Here is a 13,637-nt window from a genome sequence, read left to right on the forward strand (position 1 = left end):
ATTTGAGTTAGCTGATGGAAAGTGATTTGGAAAAAAAATGTTCTTCTAGGGAAATATTTGGCCCTTGTGGCGCAGCTGGGCTTTAGTGAGTTAGAAATCAGCCTTCATTTTACGATCGACCAAACTAACCGTAGGGCTTGTCGTTGTTTTTCTGTCCGTTTCTCAAAGTGGCAAAACTCATTTGAATTACAAATATTTATGAAAATTAATATTCGTGTTTGCGATTAGTCAGTTGGACGTGGAAAAAGCTTGCGAGCTACTAGAAGTTTTGGCGTCTTTTTCTGCTATTCTGGTGCAAAGGAAGTCATAATTTCAATGTTATTACCCTGGATATCGTCCGTTTTATCAAGGCTGCGTTTGTTTGTACGAGAATGCTGAATCTAGTGGTTAAACTTTGAGGCCGAGAATTGAAGGTGTCAGTTTGTCACAACTCATCTTTCAAGGTGAATAACCATTGCAAAAATACATTCATTCTAGAGATAGGCCGTTAATGTTTTTCTGTTGCTGCTCCTGAAAGTTAAATTTCAAAAAGTAACAACACATTGCTTAAAGCACAATGAAGAAGTATTCTCTAACGACAGCCGCCATGACAGGTACTTCTTACCATGCAAGCGTGCGACTTTTACGGCAATCGAAGAAATTCAGTCCTGCCATATTGTTGTCATACTGCTTTCTTCTCCTATCTTTACGCTTATATCGATACTATTGATCAACAGTTTATTATACTTTAAAAGACGTTCTCATCTTGAAATTACTTTTTAGTGCGCTTGTTATTTCAGTCCCGTACCCCTGATCTACGCTTAAGAGAAGGAGAGAGATCGTCAGAAGGTTTCGACATACAATTCAATTGCTAACATTCAAAATGAGCTCGGAACCTGATCAGATGTTTACTTGCTTGATCATCGCAAGAAAATTTTAGGTTGTCCTCGTTCAGTTAAATATTTCGGCTCTAGTTGAGTTTTTAGGTCTAGAAATCCGATCTTCAGTATCATTCAAAGGAAAAAGTCTTTAGATAAAGATGGTTAGTAAATATTGACATGATATGTTTTTCTTTTCCCTATATTTACTACTGATGTCAAGCACGGTCCGGAAACATCTCGACACCAAGAATTTCAAGGAAGGAAAGTAAACCAGGATATTTTTACTGACGAGGTTAGATGTTTACAAGTACAACAACAACTTTAATATTTATCAAACAACAACAAACATATGAAACATATGTGTGAACTGCGGTTATGAGACGTATATGAGCACGATCCTTCGCAGTAAAGCACTATTTGAGCAATAGTGAAAATCAGACCTGAAAAAAATTTCAGGCCTGTACGGGATTCGAACCACTGACCTCTGCGATACTAGTGCAGCGCTCTACCAATTGAGCTAACAAGCCAACTGGGAGCAGGCCATCAAATTAATTCGACATAAACCCGTAGATGATAAATCAAACAACAACAAACATATGAAACATATGTGTGAACTGCGGTTATGAGACGTATATGAGCACGATCCTTCGCAGTAAAGCACTATTTGAGCAATAGTGAAAATCAGACCTGAAAAAAATCTCAGGCCTGTACGGGATTCGAACCACTGACCTCTGCGATACTAGTGCAGCGCTCTACCAATTGAGCTAACAAGCCAACTGGGAGCAGGCCATCAAATTAATTCGACATAAACCCGTAGATGATAAATCAAACAACAACAAACATATGAAACATATGAAAGGCCCTCAAAAAAGCTTTGAAGACATGCTAAAATATCAAAAAATATGAAATATGCGTAATATTAAATATTTTCTTCGAGTCGACAATATTTTTTTCCCCGTGTCGAGAATACCCAATGTGCCTTGCTACCCTATCCCTCTGGTTTTGTCAAGCAACATGGCGGCCTGGAAGTCACGGTCATTGTGTGCTTGTGGCCTTTTTACACGCCGTAGTTGTTCTTCAAGTCACTGAAGGTAATATGGAGGACCTGGAGAGGTTTCTTTCGTCGATACAAGATTGTATTTGCCGTATAGAACAAGAAACAGCTCCTGACAACTATGGAAATATGGAATATTTACACGGTCGGTAGAAGGCTTTGTTCATATTATCACGTCGTTTTCTTTGGTTCTCGCAAATGTGCAGGGCTTTCTGGAGATAAAGGTGCTGATTGAGGATCTTTTGCAATACCTGCGGGAGTTACTTTACCATAGCAAAGAAAAAATTGCTCGTTATGTCGAAGATAGTACCGAGTTTCGTAATGTACCTAAGTTCCCAGAAAGATGTTCATTAGGTAGACCAAGATACAGCGTAACAGCAGAGCAAATTGAAGTACTTCGCCGCACCGGTATGCAGTGGACAGCTATCGCAAAGCGTCTTGGTATAAGTACCAGAACTCTGTCCAGAAGAACAGAATTAGGTATAGTTGATTACAGCGATATTGATGCAGAGGGCCTAGATAGGAATGTAAGAGATATTTTACGATTAACACCATTCTCTGGTGAAACGTACGTACGAGGAGCTTTAAGAGCACGAGGCATTTTTGCTCAGAGGTGGAAAATCCGGGAAGCCTTACAAAGAATTGATCCTGTAAACCGTGCCATTAGGTGCAGATATTCAATTCAAAGACGTCTCTAGAACGTTAAAAAACCAAATCATTTGTGGCATATTGACTCAAATCACAAGCTAATCCACTGGAGGATTGTTTTGCGCGGCTGCATTGATGGGTATAGTAGAGCAATAGTTCACTTGAAGTGCTTCACTAACAACCTAGCAAGTACAGTCTTGCAGTGCTTTGTTAATGGCATACAGGAATGTGTACTTCCATCACAGGTAAGAGGGGATAGGGGCGGGGAAAATATAGATGTAGGTGATTCAAACATTTCATATCTGTGGACTTTATTTCCCACAGTTCGAGACCTCTGAGAGTCCATTATGGGTGCTACTAAGATATTGGGTAATTTCACCTTGTTGTAAGTACCTTAATAATGTACCTTTCATTTTTTAATACTCTGTAAACAATAAATCTGTTTATCAGTTGGACTTTTTATCTAGCTTTCTGTAATGCTGAAGAAATACATGAATACATTAAAAGTAGTATATAGACTACATTCATAAATGGCGGCTGTTTTATTTGTCTTTTGTTGTTTTGCAAATTAGCCCACCAAGCCTGGTTTGCATATCCTAAATTGAAAAGAATTCTTGCTGTAATGTGAGGCGTTGAAGGCTAGTTTGCACAATAACAAAAGAAAAATCAATCAGCTGCCATTTATGAATAAGGTCTATGCAGTGAAGCAGATCGCTGTCAAATACACAATGAAGGAAGTTCAGAGGGTGTTTATTGAATTTTTTTGGGTTCCCTTGGAAAGCCCAACTTTCAAACTGTCATCCATCCTCGTTGTCTTTTTCTCCCGAAAACGGTTCACTTTTGGCGCCTCTGCTCAAGACCTATCTATCAAGCTTGCCCCCCTCCCACCCCCCCCCCGGTTGTTATAAGACTGCAATTCAATCTATCTTGTGACCACTGAGGTATAACCCATCTGTGGGGATTATGATAATATATCACAGTAATAACAGTAAACACCGAAGGGGAAAATTCTGCTGTCCATCATCCATTTGTAATGACTAAAAGCCTTGGACATTTGCGAGAACCAAAGAAAACGACGCGATAATCTGAACAAAGCCTTCTAACTGATCGTGTAAATATTCCATATTTCCATGGTTGACGGGAGCTGTATCTTGTTTTATACGGCAAATACAATCTCGTATCGACAAAAGAAACCTCTCCAGGTCCTCCATATTACCTTCAGTGACTTGAAGAACAACTACGGCGTGTAAAAAGGCCACAAGCACACAATGACCGTGACTTCCAGGCCGCCATGTTGCTTGACAAAACAGAGGGAAAGGGAAGCAAGGAACATTGGGTATTCTCGACTCGGTGAAAATTCTCGACTCGAAGAATTCTCGCCTCGGGAAAATTCTCGACTCCAAGAAAAAACTCTCGAGTCAGGAAAAATTCTCGAGTTTAAGAGAAAAGTTCTCGACTCGAAGAGAAAATTCTCGACTCGAAGAAAAAATTCTCGACTCGATAAGAAAATTCTCGACTCGGCGAAAAAATTCTCGACTCGAGGAAACAATTCTCGACTCCAAGAGAAAATTCTCGACTCAGAGAAAAATTTCTCGACCACTTGTCCATTATGAATAAAGGCTGATAGTTTCGAAAGAAACTGTTTGGGGCTGCGTCGGTGGGAGGAACGAAATAATTTGGATATATCAACAAAGTTGAAATGGTAAATTAGCCACCGTAATGATTACAAAAGCTGACGTTTCGAGCGTTAGCTCTTTGTCGGAGCGAATAGAGGAATTGTGGGTTGTGTGTGCTTTTAAAGGCAGAAAATGGAGCTACGTTATTGGTGGGAGCATGGCAACGAGAAAAACATGAATAAATTAGTGGAATGAAAAGCGTTCGTTGATCCCTGTGGGATTTAGACTACCGGTTTGAAAGATGAGCTTTTGTTCAAGATTTTTACGGCTTTTCGTGCCACCTAAGTGCAAGGAAAGACCGCAGATTGCCATGTGTTGCTTAGAATGATTAGGTAAATTAAAATGTCTAGCGACTGGTTTCGATGGGTCCTTGTCATTCCTTTCCACGTCTCGAAGGTGTTCTCGGAATCGGTCACCTAGTCTTCTGTCTGTTTCGCCGATGTATATCTTTTTGCAATAAGTGCAAGTTATGCAATAGATTACATTGGCGGAGGTGCACGTGAAGTGATCGGTGATCTTAATGGATCGTTTAGGTCCCGATATTTTATCAGTGTTGTGAATGAAAGGACACGTTTGCATCGTGCACGAGCGCATTTAAAAGTGCCTGGTTGGTCATTAGTCTGAAAAGAACTTCTGACCAACAAATTGCCTATGTTTTTGTCGCGTTTGAATGAAATGAGCGGAGGCTGCAAAAAGATAGTGCTTGTCTCTGGATCGTTTTGAAGTAATTTAAAGTTTTTAAGAATGATGGATTTAACTGAGTGGTTGTGAGGGTGAAACGTGAGAGTGAATGGAATGCGGTCGGAATCTTCCTTATGCGACGTTTGTAGTGCTGAATGTCGATCAATAAGTTGAGCGCAGTGGTAACCGGCTTGAACGACGGAAACAGGGTAACCACGTTTATCGAAGAACTGGCACATTGACTCTGATTTGTGGTGGAAATCAGAGTCATTACTACATAAACGACGAAGTCTTAGAAACTGAGAAAAAGGAATGGAATTCTTAACGTGAGATGGATGCGAAGACGAATATAACAAGTAATTATGCGAGTCTGTAGGTTTGTAATACACACTAGTGCATAAACCGTTACCTTCAATTGAAACTTTGACGTCTAAAAAGGATAAAGAATTGTCAGAAATTTCCCAAGTATATTTCAGAGCCGGGTGAAAAGAATTGACTGCGGTTATGAATTTAGTGAGCTCCTCTCTGGTTGAGGAGGTAGCGCCGATACAGTCGTCGATGTAGCGACCGTAGAGTTCAGGTTTGGACCCGTTGTATTAGCTGAAAAATTGATGTTCGACAAAACCTACAAAAAGATTGGCATAGCTAGGTCCCATTTTGGTGCCCATGGCTACACCATTGGTTTGTTTGAAGAAGTTGTTTCCGAATGAAAAGCAATTGAGTGTAAGCACTAGTTCGGCTAAGCGTAGTAGTGTTTCAGATTTAGGTTCCTCAACAGTACGTTGATCAAAAAAATGTTTAAGGGCCAGAAGGCCTTCGCCATTAGGAATGACAGTGTAAAGAGACGTAATATCCATGGTGAAAAGAAGTTTGTTTTGGCCAAGGAAATTAAAGTTTCGAAAAATTTGAAGAGCGTGTTGACTGTCTTTAATATATGATGGTAAAGTTTTGACGATGGGAGCCATAATTTTGTCTAGATAGCTGGAGATAAGTTCGGTAGGGCAACTGCAAGCCGAGACAATGACAGTCATCTTTCAAACCAGTAGTCCAAATCCCACAGGGATCAACGAACGCTTTTCATTCCACTAATTTATTCATGTTTTTCTCGTTGCCATGCTCCCACCAATAACGTAGCTCCATTTTCTGCCTTTAAAAGCACACACAACCCACAATTCCTCTATATTCGCTCCGACGAAGGGCTAGCGCTCGAAACGTCAGCTTTTGTAATCATTACGGTGGCTAATTTACCATTTCAACTTTGTTGATATATCCAAATTATTTTGTCTATTATGGCTTTCCATAGGATGTTGCATCGCTTCGCATGGTAGATGGATGTCGCTGCGTGGTCTTATGAACTAAAGCGAAATATAGTCAGAAACTGAACTATTATCAAGACACAGTCACGCTTTTGTTGAAGAGAAATGACCGATTGGGTTTCCTTTTTCGTTTTGATTGTTTGCATGTTTTTTTTTTCGCATTATTCACTTCTCGCTTACATTTTCAAGTCGTAAATTGACGGGTGAGGTTAAGTTGATGTATTCGTTAGATAAATTTTAATAACTAAACGAGAATTGATAATATAAATATGTTCTGTTGTCTCACGAGAAAGTCACTAGATGTAGAACGCGACGTTTCGACTGCTCACAGAGAGTTATCCTTTCAGTGATTATTGTTGGCCGTTTTCAATCATGCGACTAGTTTAATGATGTGGAACCATTGGGAACCATTGCTTTTCCGTGTGTTACGATTCCTCGATTTCGCTTCCGAAACTGACTTGCAGAGATGCTTTTGTTTGTGAAAGTTACTTCACATTATTTTTATTCGTCTTATTCTAATTCCTCTTGTATAGTTTCCTTCCACTTGAGATTACAAAAAATTAGAGCATTGGTTTTTTTTTCTTGCCTCTCTTGCCATCAGTAAATCAATCACGACTGAATTCGAAAAGGTGTAATCTTGTAAAATACATGACGGGTCTTAACATCTTCCCTACCCCCTCCCTCCTCTGGGGCAAGCTCTCCGATTCCGAGCAGAGCAGGTAAGGAGGGGGGTCCTCTCAGGTCGGCGTTTATTCTTTCTACCAATATGGCCTTCGAGGGTGGAAGGTTGAATGTTGAGGCTAATTTAAGACTGACTGTTAAATATTTGAAAGTAACGGTGCATTTTTATTTGACGCTAGAGTCTAAATTCCTTGAAATGAAGGAATATTATGACGAGCTTTGCCCACCAAAAAAATTTATGCAAATTAGGCTAAGCCGGATTTGAGTTCCGCCTGGCAATTATTAACTGTAAGAGAAGATCTCAGTTCGCGCCCACAGCACGTTCAAGGTGTTGCGGATGAAGTTTCTGTAATTACTTTTTGGCACTTTTCGGCGTCAAAATTGCATAGTTTGGGTAACCCAAAGCCCTTAAGCTGACCTTTCTTGTCATAACACGAATGTTTTCCAGAAAGGGACACGCGGTAATGTCGGTGTCTCTCGTGTGCAGGCATTTTTCCAGGTAAAACCCTCGCGTGGAATCAACTCATGTTTAATTTAACGCTCCTTTTAAGCGCACAATGTAAGCCAAAGCAATTTTATAGTTAAACGTAAAGATCAGAATATTTTCTTCTAAGGATGATAAATGATCGACGCTGAACTAAATTAAACGTTGAAGAAAATGCAAAACGGCATAACATGTAAAAGAGGAAATTTGGAAAACTACGAAGTTACGGAAACCATGAAAATCCTCGATTTTTAAGAAAGGAAATTTTTATAATTCCAAGCTAAGTAAGCTTTTCTAGGGTTTCATTCTTTAAGGCTTTGTGTAGAGCGGGGCCTTTGTGTTATAAACCGTAAAACTTAGTGACAAGTCGAAAGGGCTCGCTCTTGGTTATGATACCATAGAGTAGAGGGACACCACGGTGATCTTCCAGGTGTTTGATCATCGTCGCCGCTCGTGGTATACTTCGCTACTTAGGTGAGCGAGATCGACGTTCTTCCTCTCTTTAATTCTGACAGCTGTGTGAAAGACCTGATCCTTACAATGAAAAACGGTCGATTGTGCTTTTTCAGTGGCGGCTTTAACGCTCGTCCATATTCAGCGCTTATCCTAAACATGCATGGCATCTCTAGCTATCTACAAGACACGCTGCGATGTATTATTCGTCCTCGTTCAACACAACAACTGCGCTAGTGAGATAGAGAATCGAAAGATCACATTGTTGCGCTCGAAGAAGTGCGCTAAGTTTGCCAAGTTCTACAATGAACAACAGATCGTACGGCCTCCCGCAAGAATAAGGACAAGGTCTATCAGTTACAAGCAATGGATAAGTGGAATTGTAAAAAGTTTTAATTCGTCCGTGCATCGAAAGGCCGATGGTATGTAATTTTGCTCTTTTCCGTTCTTCACACACTCGAATAGCTGTTAAAATTAAATTTAATTGCGGGTTGTGCAGTCAAAATATAACGTCGCCCAACATGGTTTTAGTTAAACAAGTGTCTTCTGAGGCGCTTCCACCAAAATAATTTAGAAGGGAACAACAGCGCTAACCGATTTAATATCTTCTCAAGAACATGTCAAAGTCTATTAAAACGCAGAAATTAAAAATAGTAAGAATTGGTGGTTCATGTTAAAAATCATTAAAGAACACTTCTCAGTTTGGCTCGATAGTGCTGTCACTTTGCACTAGTTGTTCATAGTGACTTACTCATTACTTTCAGTATTTGTTCGAGCTTTTCTTCGACGAAAAAGGGGACATACAAGAAATCGCAATTCACCTCTAAAACAAAAATAATAAGCTCTCCCAATTGGACACCAGATATGACTGCGTAGTAATAATTGCGTAGTACGCGAAGTTGAAGTGTGACAAAAATGAGTGAGGAAAATAATTCTAAGTGCTGTACAGCGCGGTTTTTAACATAGATTACCTAGCTAAATGACCTGCTTGTCTTAGATATTTATGATAATATAGGAAGGTCCCCAAGGAATACTAATAACCCGGCGTGTAATTTTGTGATTGACAAAACCTGATAACTCAGGTTTATGTTTGAAAGGGCAAATCATTTAGTACATTTCACTCCAGAAGTAAATAATCTCTTAACTTTCGTAATTATTATTTTGGTTTCAGGCAAATGGTGTCGAGTTGAAAGATACTAAGTTCCTGAAACATACATCCAAGCTTTGTTAGCAGGCATGCCGAATGCTTTTATAAACGTGCGAGGGTAAAAATACATTTGCGGCCCCCTGTATGGAGAGAAAAATCCAAAGTTTTTTATTACAGGGATGGTAGAGTGAATGATGTTATTTCTGGTCTGAGTCATCAAAGTTCTGTACCATTAGAGTTAAGAAAAGCTATCGGGGGAATATGGAGGTTGCTGCAAGTAGTAGCTGTTAAACTCTCAACAAGCTTTACAGGCGGCCAATTAAAGAGCATGGGGCAAGAAATCAAGCACGATTCTCACCCAGTAAACTAAAATGGTTGCTGGAAACTGAGATGGACGAGCAACCAGCGAATTTGAAGTAATCTGGTGGCCTGATCTTTTCTCAGGCACTAAAAATGGGAAACTGACCTTGCGATTTTATGTTCCTAAAGTGATACTTTGATTTCAATGATGTGTAGTACACAGTCTAGTTGACTTGTTCGTCATGTTTCCATAAATTTAGTAGCTGTTTCTTGGCAGTTTTTGTAAGTTTGTTTTAAAAAACGATAAAATGTGTTTTGCATTTAGAGGAACAAACTTGTCTGTAGAAGGCTAAGATTAAACCCTGAATACAGCAAAATGACCCTGTAATATTAATGCCATTCATGTCTAGCTGGGAGCACTATACTCTGATGCCCTTCATTCTGTTGTAACCAAATTCAGAGGAAAAAAAAACACCTGGAGAAACTCTTAGAGGGATAATATCTGTGGACTTTCACCATTTCTATGGTCATCAGGAATGACAGAATAAAGCAGTAACTGTTCACAAAGTCTTAATTCACTTAACTGAAAGAATAATGAGTTGGAGGGAACTATAGATCATTTTTTTCCAAGCATCTCTAATAATTCATGATGGAAATAATAATAACAATGATAACAATAATGATAATAATAATAATAATAATGATAAAAATATTTACAATAGTTAGAGACATAATGTTCATTATCCTGATGGTTATAATTCCTATGATTACTTCCATTAATCTAATCATTATTTTTATCATTCATATTACTATCATGATTATTTCAATGTTTATCTATGAACAAAATAGTGTTATTGTTAGTCTAGCTGAATGAGTATCCAAGTGATTGAAACTGGGGCAAAAACAAATTAAGAAAAGACAGAAAAACCCCAAAAACTGTTCAGGACTGCAATTCTTGAGTTGGCTCATTGTGAAAGGTTTTGGGACTTCATTAAGCTAGTGCTGTTTGTAGTGGGCCCTGTGTCAAAGAGAGAAGAGTAGCAGCTGAATTAATAATGATAATACTAAGGACAATGATAGCATTGATTGACCAAAGTCACCCTATGACTAATAACAGATGATACATGACAAACAGCATAAGCAACACACTTTTCAAAACAAAAAGAGCAAGCTAAAATTGCCATCAGATAAAAATAACTGTCCATAAAAGACTGACAGCATAGAGCTGAAAAAATAATAGGGACTGGTTCTGCCATCAGATAACAACAGTCCATAGACTGACCACCCAAGAGAAACAGAACAAATCGGTGGTTCTGCCATCAGATAACAACAGCCCATAATGGACTGACTACCCAAGAGAAACAGATCCACCTGTTAGTTCTGCCATCAGATAACAACAGTCCATGGACTAACTACCCAATAGAAACAGAACTAGGCAGGTGGTTTTGAATCACAAAACAACTATTTAAGACCTCTGTACAATGTGTCTTAGAAAATCTTCTGCATTCTAACAATCTATTGAAAAGACAAACTATCAGAAACACTTGAATTTCTATTTGGGGGGAGGGGGGAGGAATTAAATGAAAATCTACTTGCCTCAGCATGCCATCCTTATTGAGCAGCCTATTTCAATTTGAAAATGATGATCACAATCATAAAGATAATGATAATGATAACAATAACAAATCATTATTATTATCATTTATATTACTATTATGATTATTTCAATGTTTATCTATGAACAAAATGGTGTTATTGTTAGTCTAGCTGAATGAGTATCCAAGTAATTGAAACTGAGACAAAATAATCTCAAGAAAAGCCAGGAAAACCCCAAAAACTGTTCAGGACTGCAATTCTTGAGTTGGCTCATTGTGAAAGGTTTTGGGACTTCATTAAGCTAGTGCTGTCTGTAGTGGGCCCTGTGGCAAAGAGAGAAGAGTAGCAGCTGAATTAACAATTATAATAATAATGAAGACAATGATAGCATTGATTGACCAAAGTGCCTCCGACTAATAACAGATGATACGTGACAAACAGCAAAAGCAAAACATTTTTCAAAACAAAAAGAGCAAGCTAAAACTGCCATCAGATAAAAATAACTGTCCATAAAACACTGACTGTATAGAGCTGAAAAAAATAGGGACTGGTTCTGCCATCAGATAACAACAGTCCATAGACTGACTACCCAAGAGAAACAGAACAGATTGGTGGTTCTGCCATCAGATAACAACAGCCCATAATGGACTGACTACCCAAGAGAAACAGATCCACCTGTTAGTTCTGCCATCAGATAACAACAGTCCAGGGACTAACTACCCAAGAGAAACAGAACTAGGCAGGTGGTTTTGAATCAGAAAACAACTACTTAAGACAAGCCCTCTGTACAATGTGTCTTAGAAAATCTTCTGCATTCTAACAATCTATCGAAGAGAAAAACTATCAGAAACACTTGAATTTCTACTTGGGGGGAGGGGGGGTAAATAAATGAAAATCTACTTGCCTCAGCATGCCATCCTCATTGAGCAGCCTATTTCATTTTGAAAATGATTCAATAACAATCATAAAGATAATGATAACAATAACAAAATCATTAATAATAACGATAATTATAATAATCATAACAATAACTACAATGACAAAGTCCGTGTTAGTCTGGCCTCTACCTTGCAAAAAATACAGCCCACCAACTGAAGCTTAATTCTTTAAAGGCATTGTATTGCAATTGGTCATTGAGGCACTCAAGCCACCTCACCACGACAAGGTACGAACATTGAGGTGGAAAAAAGGGTCTGTAAAATTGACTCCATGCTGATTCGAGATGAGAAATCTGTGTTCGAAGCTTCTTCAGTTCCACTTCAAGGGAATTTACTCTAGCTGATCTTTCGGTAAGTTAGGAAGCGAGCTCTTCGGAGTCGTGACTGAGTTTGGCGCCAAAAGATAAATTTTTCGCGCCTTCGGGCTCAAAGTCTAGCGTGGCGGAGTTCACCAGATTTACGATAGTCATAAATCCCGCAGATTTAATAAGTTCGTCGGGGATTGTTTATTACGAAGAAGATAGACGAGCTATTAGACAGAACGTGAACACAACGTGAACGACGTCGGGAATCCTGGCTAACCCCACTACTCCGAACGATGAGTTGGCCGGCTGAAGTTCCCGTGTCGCCACACTTTGGATTTCGTCGGGAAATATCTTAAATACATCGCATATGAAATATTTACGCAAAGGAACGTCACATACCTCTTTCAAAAGTAGATACCAATGCTTGCAAGGGTCAAGTGTGGCACTTGTAATCCTGCAAAGACTCTGCGTGGTTAAGTTAGCCGGTGGAAAGCCGCACGTCGAAAATCCGACTGCCTCTATGACTTCATTTCGAATGGTTTCGAAATCGAAAACATGATGCTTTTCGACATTTCGACATGAAAAATCTCGTCGAGGTTTAATATTATAATATTGGTAAGAATTTAACCAGGATACGAGGCCAAGTCGTGCGACCGCCACAGGTTTTGTACCAAAACAATAACATCGTGTACTACGATCGCAATGCGTGAACACTGATCGATCCACCAAGTGACGCAATACTGGAAATTCGATACGGTTGTTAGTAAGGTCGTACGGCACATGAAAATTGCGATATCTTTTGTTACTGTTTTATGGCAAACCAAGCGAAAGAATCATACCTAAATAATCGAAAGAAAGGCTTTTCGAATACGGCGCCTCGCCGGTATTGCCTCTTCTGTGAAAAGGAAGGATCTTTGAAAGACTACGTGATTAAAAATGTCGTTCTAAGGAAACAGGCAGAAACAGAGAAAACGCAGTATTTTATGACCATTACACGCACAACAAACTTCATTTCATTTCATGATTTTGATTTTCATCGCCAACAGATGACCCCGCGTTAACTCGCACGCAATCGCGTATCTCTCGTGGATTCGTGGGCACTAATCTGTATAATTACATTGTGGTGTAATTAATGTCATGACATCCACCCAACGCCTTCTTCCCCAAACCTCGGCATCAGTTTACGATGCCTGCTGAGAATTTTTTTCTTGAGCAAAGCTCGTCATGATGAGTGAGTCAGCCTGGTTCAGCTTATACTGACAGAAAAGCCATATGTGGCAAGCACTTTTTGTCCCTGCCGAAATGTTACGGTGCAGGGAGATCACGAGGTATGTTTACTATGTATTTAACCAAAGATGAATGTTGAGTAGCTAGTATGTTGTGCAAACTACGCTTCGTGTATTTTAAACCCACATCATACTTCGGAGTAAAATTGACATCGATGGCAATTTCTTTCCGGTTCAAATTAGATTTTTGCGATGCAGTTGTGTTTTATCAA

The 13,637-nt window shown here is 39.2% G+C and overlaps 3 long non-coding RNA genes across 3 annotated transcripts; 2 read left to right on the forward strand and 1 right to left on the reverse strand.

Annotated features, from left to right (window-relative positions):
• Positions 1–449: 449 nt before the first annotated feature.
• On the forward strand, positions 450–6,803 carry LOC148716165 (uncharacterized). Its single transcript, XR_015995316.1, has 2 exons — positions 450–1,152; positions 6,223–6,803. It is a non-coding gene; the product is annotated as an uncharacterized LOC148716165 (long non-coding RNA).
• Positions 6,804–7,866: 1,063 nt separating this feature from the next.
• LOC148716166 (uncharacterized) lies at positions 7,867–9,624 on the forward strand. Its single transcript, XR_015995314.1, has 2 exons — positions 7,867–8,275; positions 9,025–9,624. It is a non-coding gene; the product is annotated as an uncharacterized LOC148716166 (long non-coding RNA).
• Positions 8,225–12,836, reverse strand: LOC148716167 (uncharacterized). The gene is made up of 3 exons (XR_015995315.1): positions 12,539–12,836; positions 11,801–11,827; positions 8,225–11,219 (listed from the first exon to the last, which is right to left on the reverse strand). It is a non-coding gene; the product is annotated as an uncharacterized LOC148716167 (long non-coding RNA).
• Between the last annotated feature and the right edge of the window lie 801 nt (positions 12,837–13,637).

Source organism: Stylophora pistillata, chromosome 14 (genome assembly GCF_964205215.1).
Source record: "Stylophora pistillata chromosome 14, jaStyPist1.2, whole genome shotgun sequence".
In the NCBI taxonomy this organism is placed as follows: Eukaryota; Metazoa; Cnidaria; class Anthozoa; order Scleractinia; family Pocilloporidae; genus Stylophora; species Stylophora pistillata.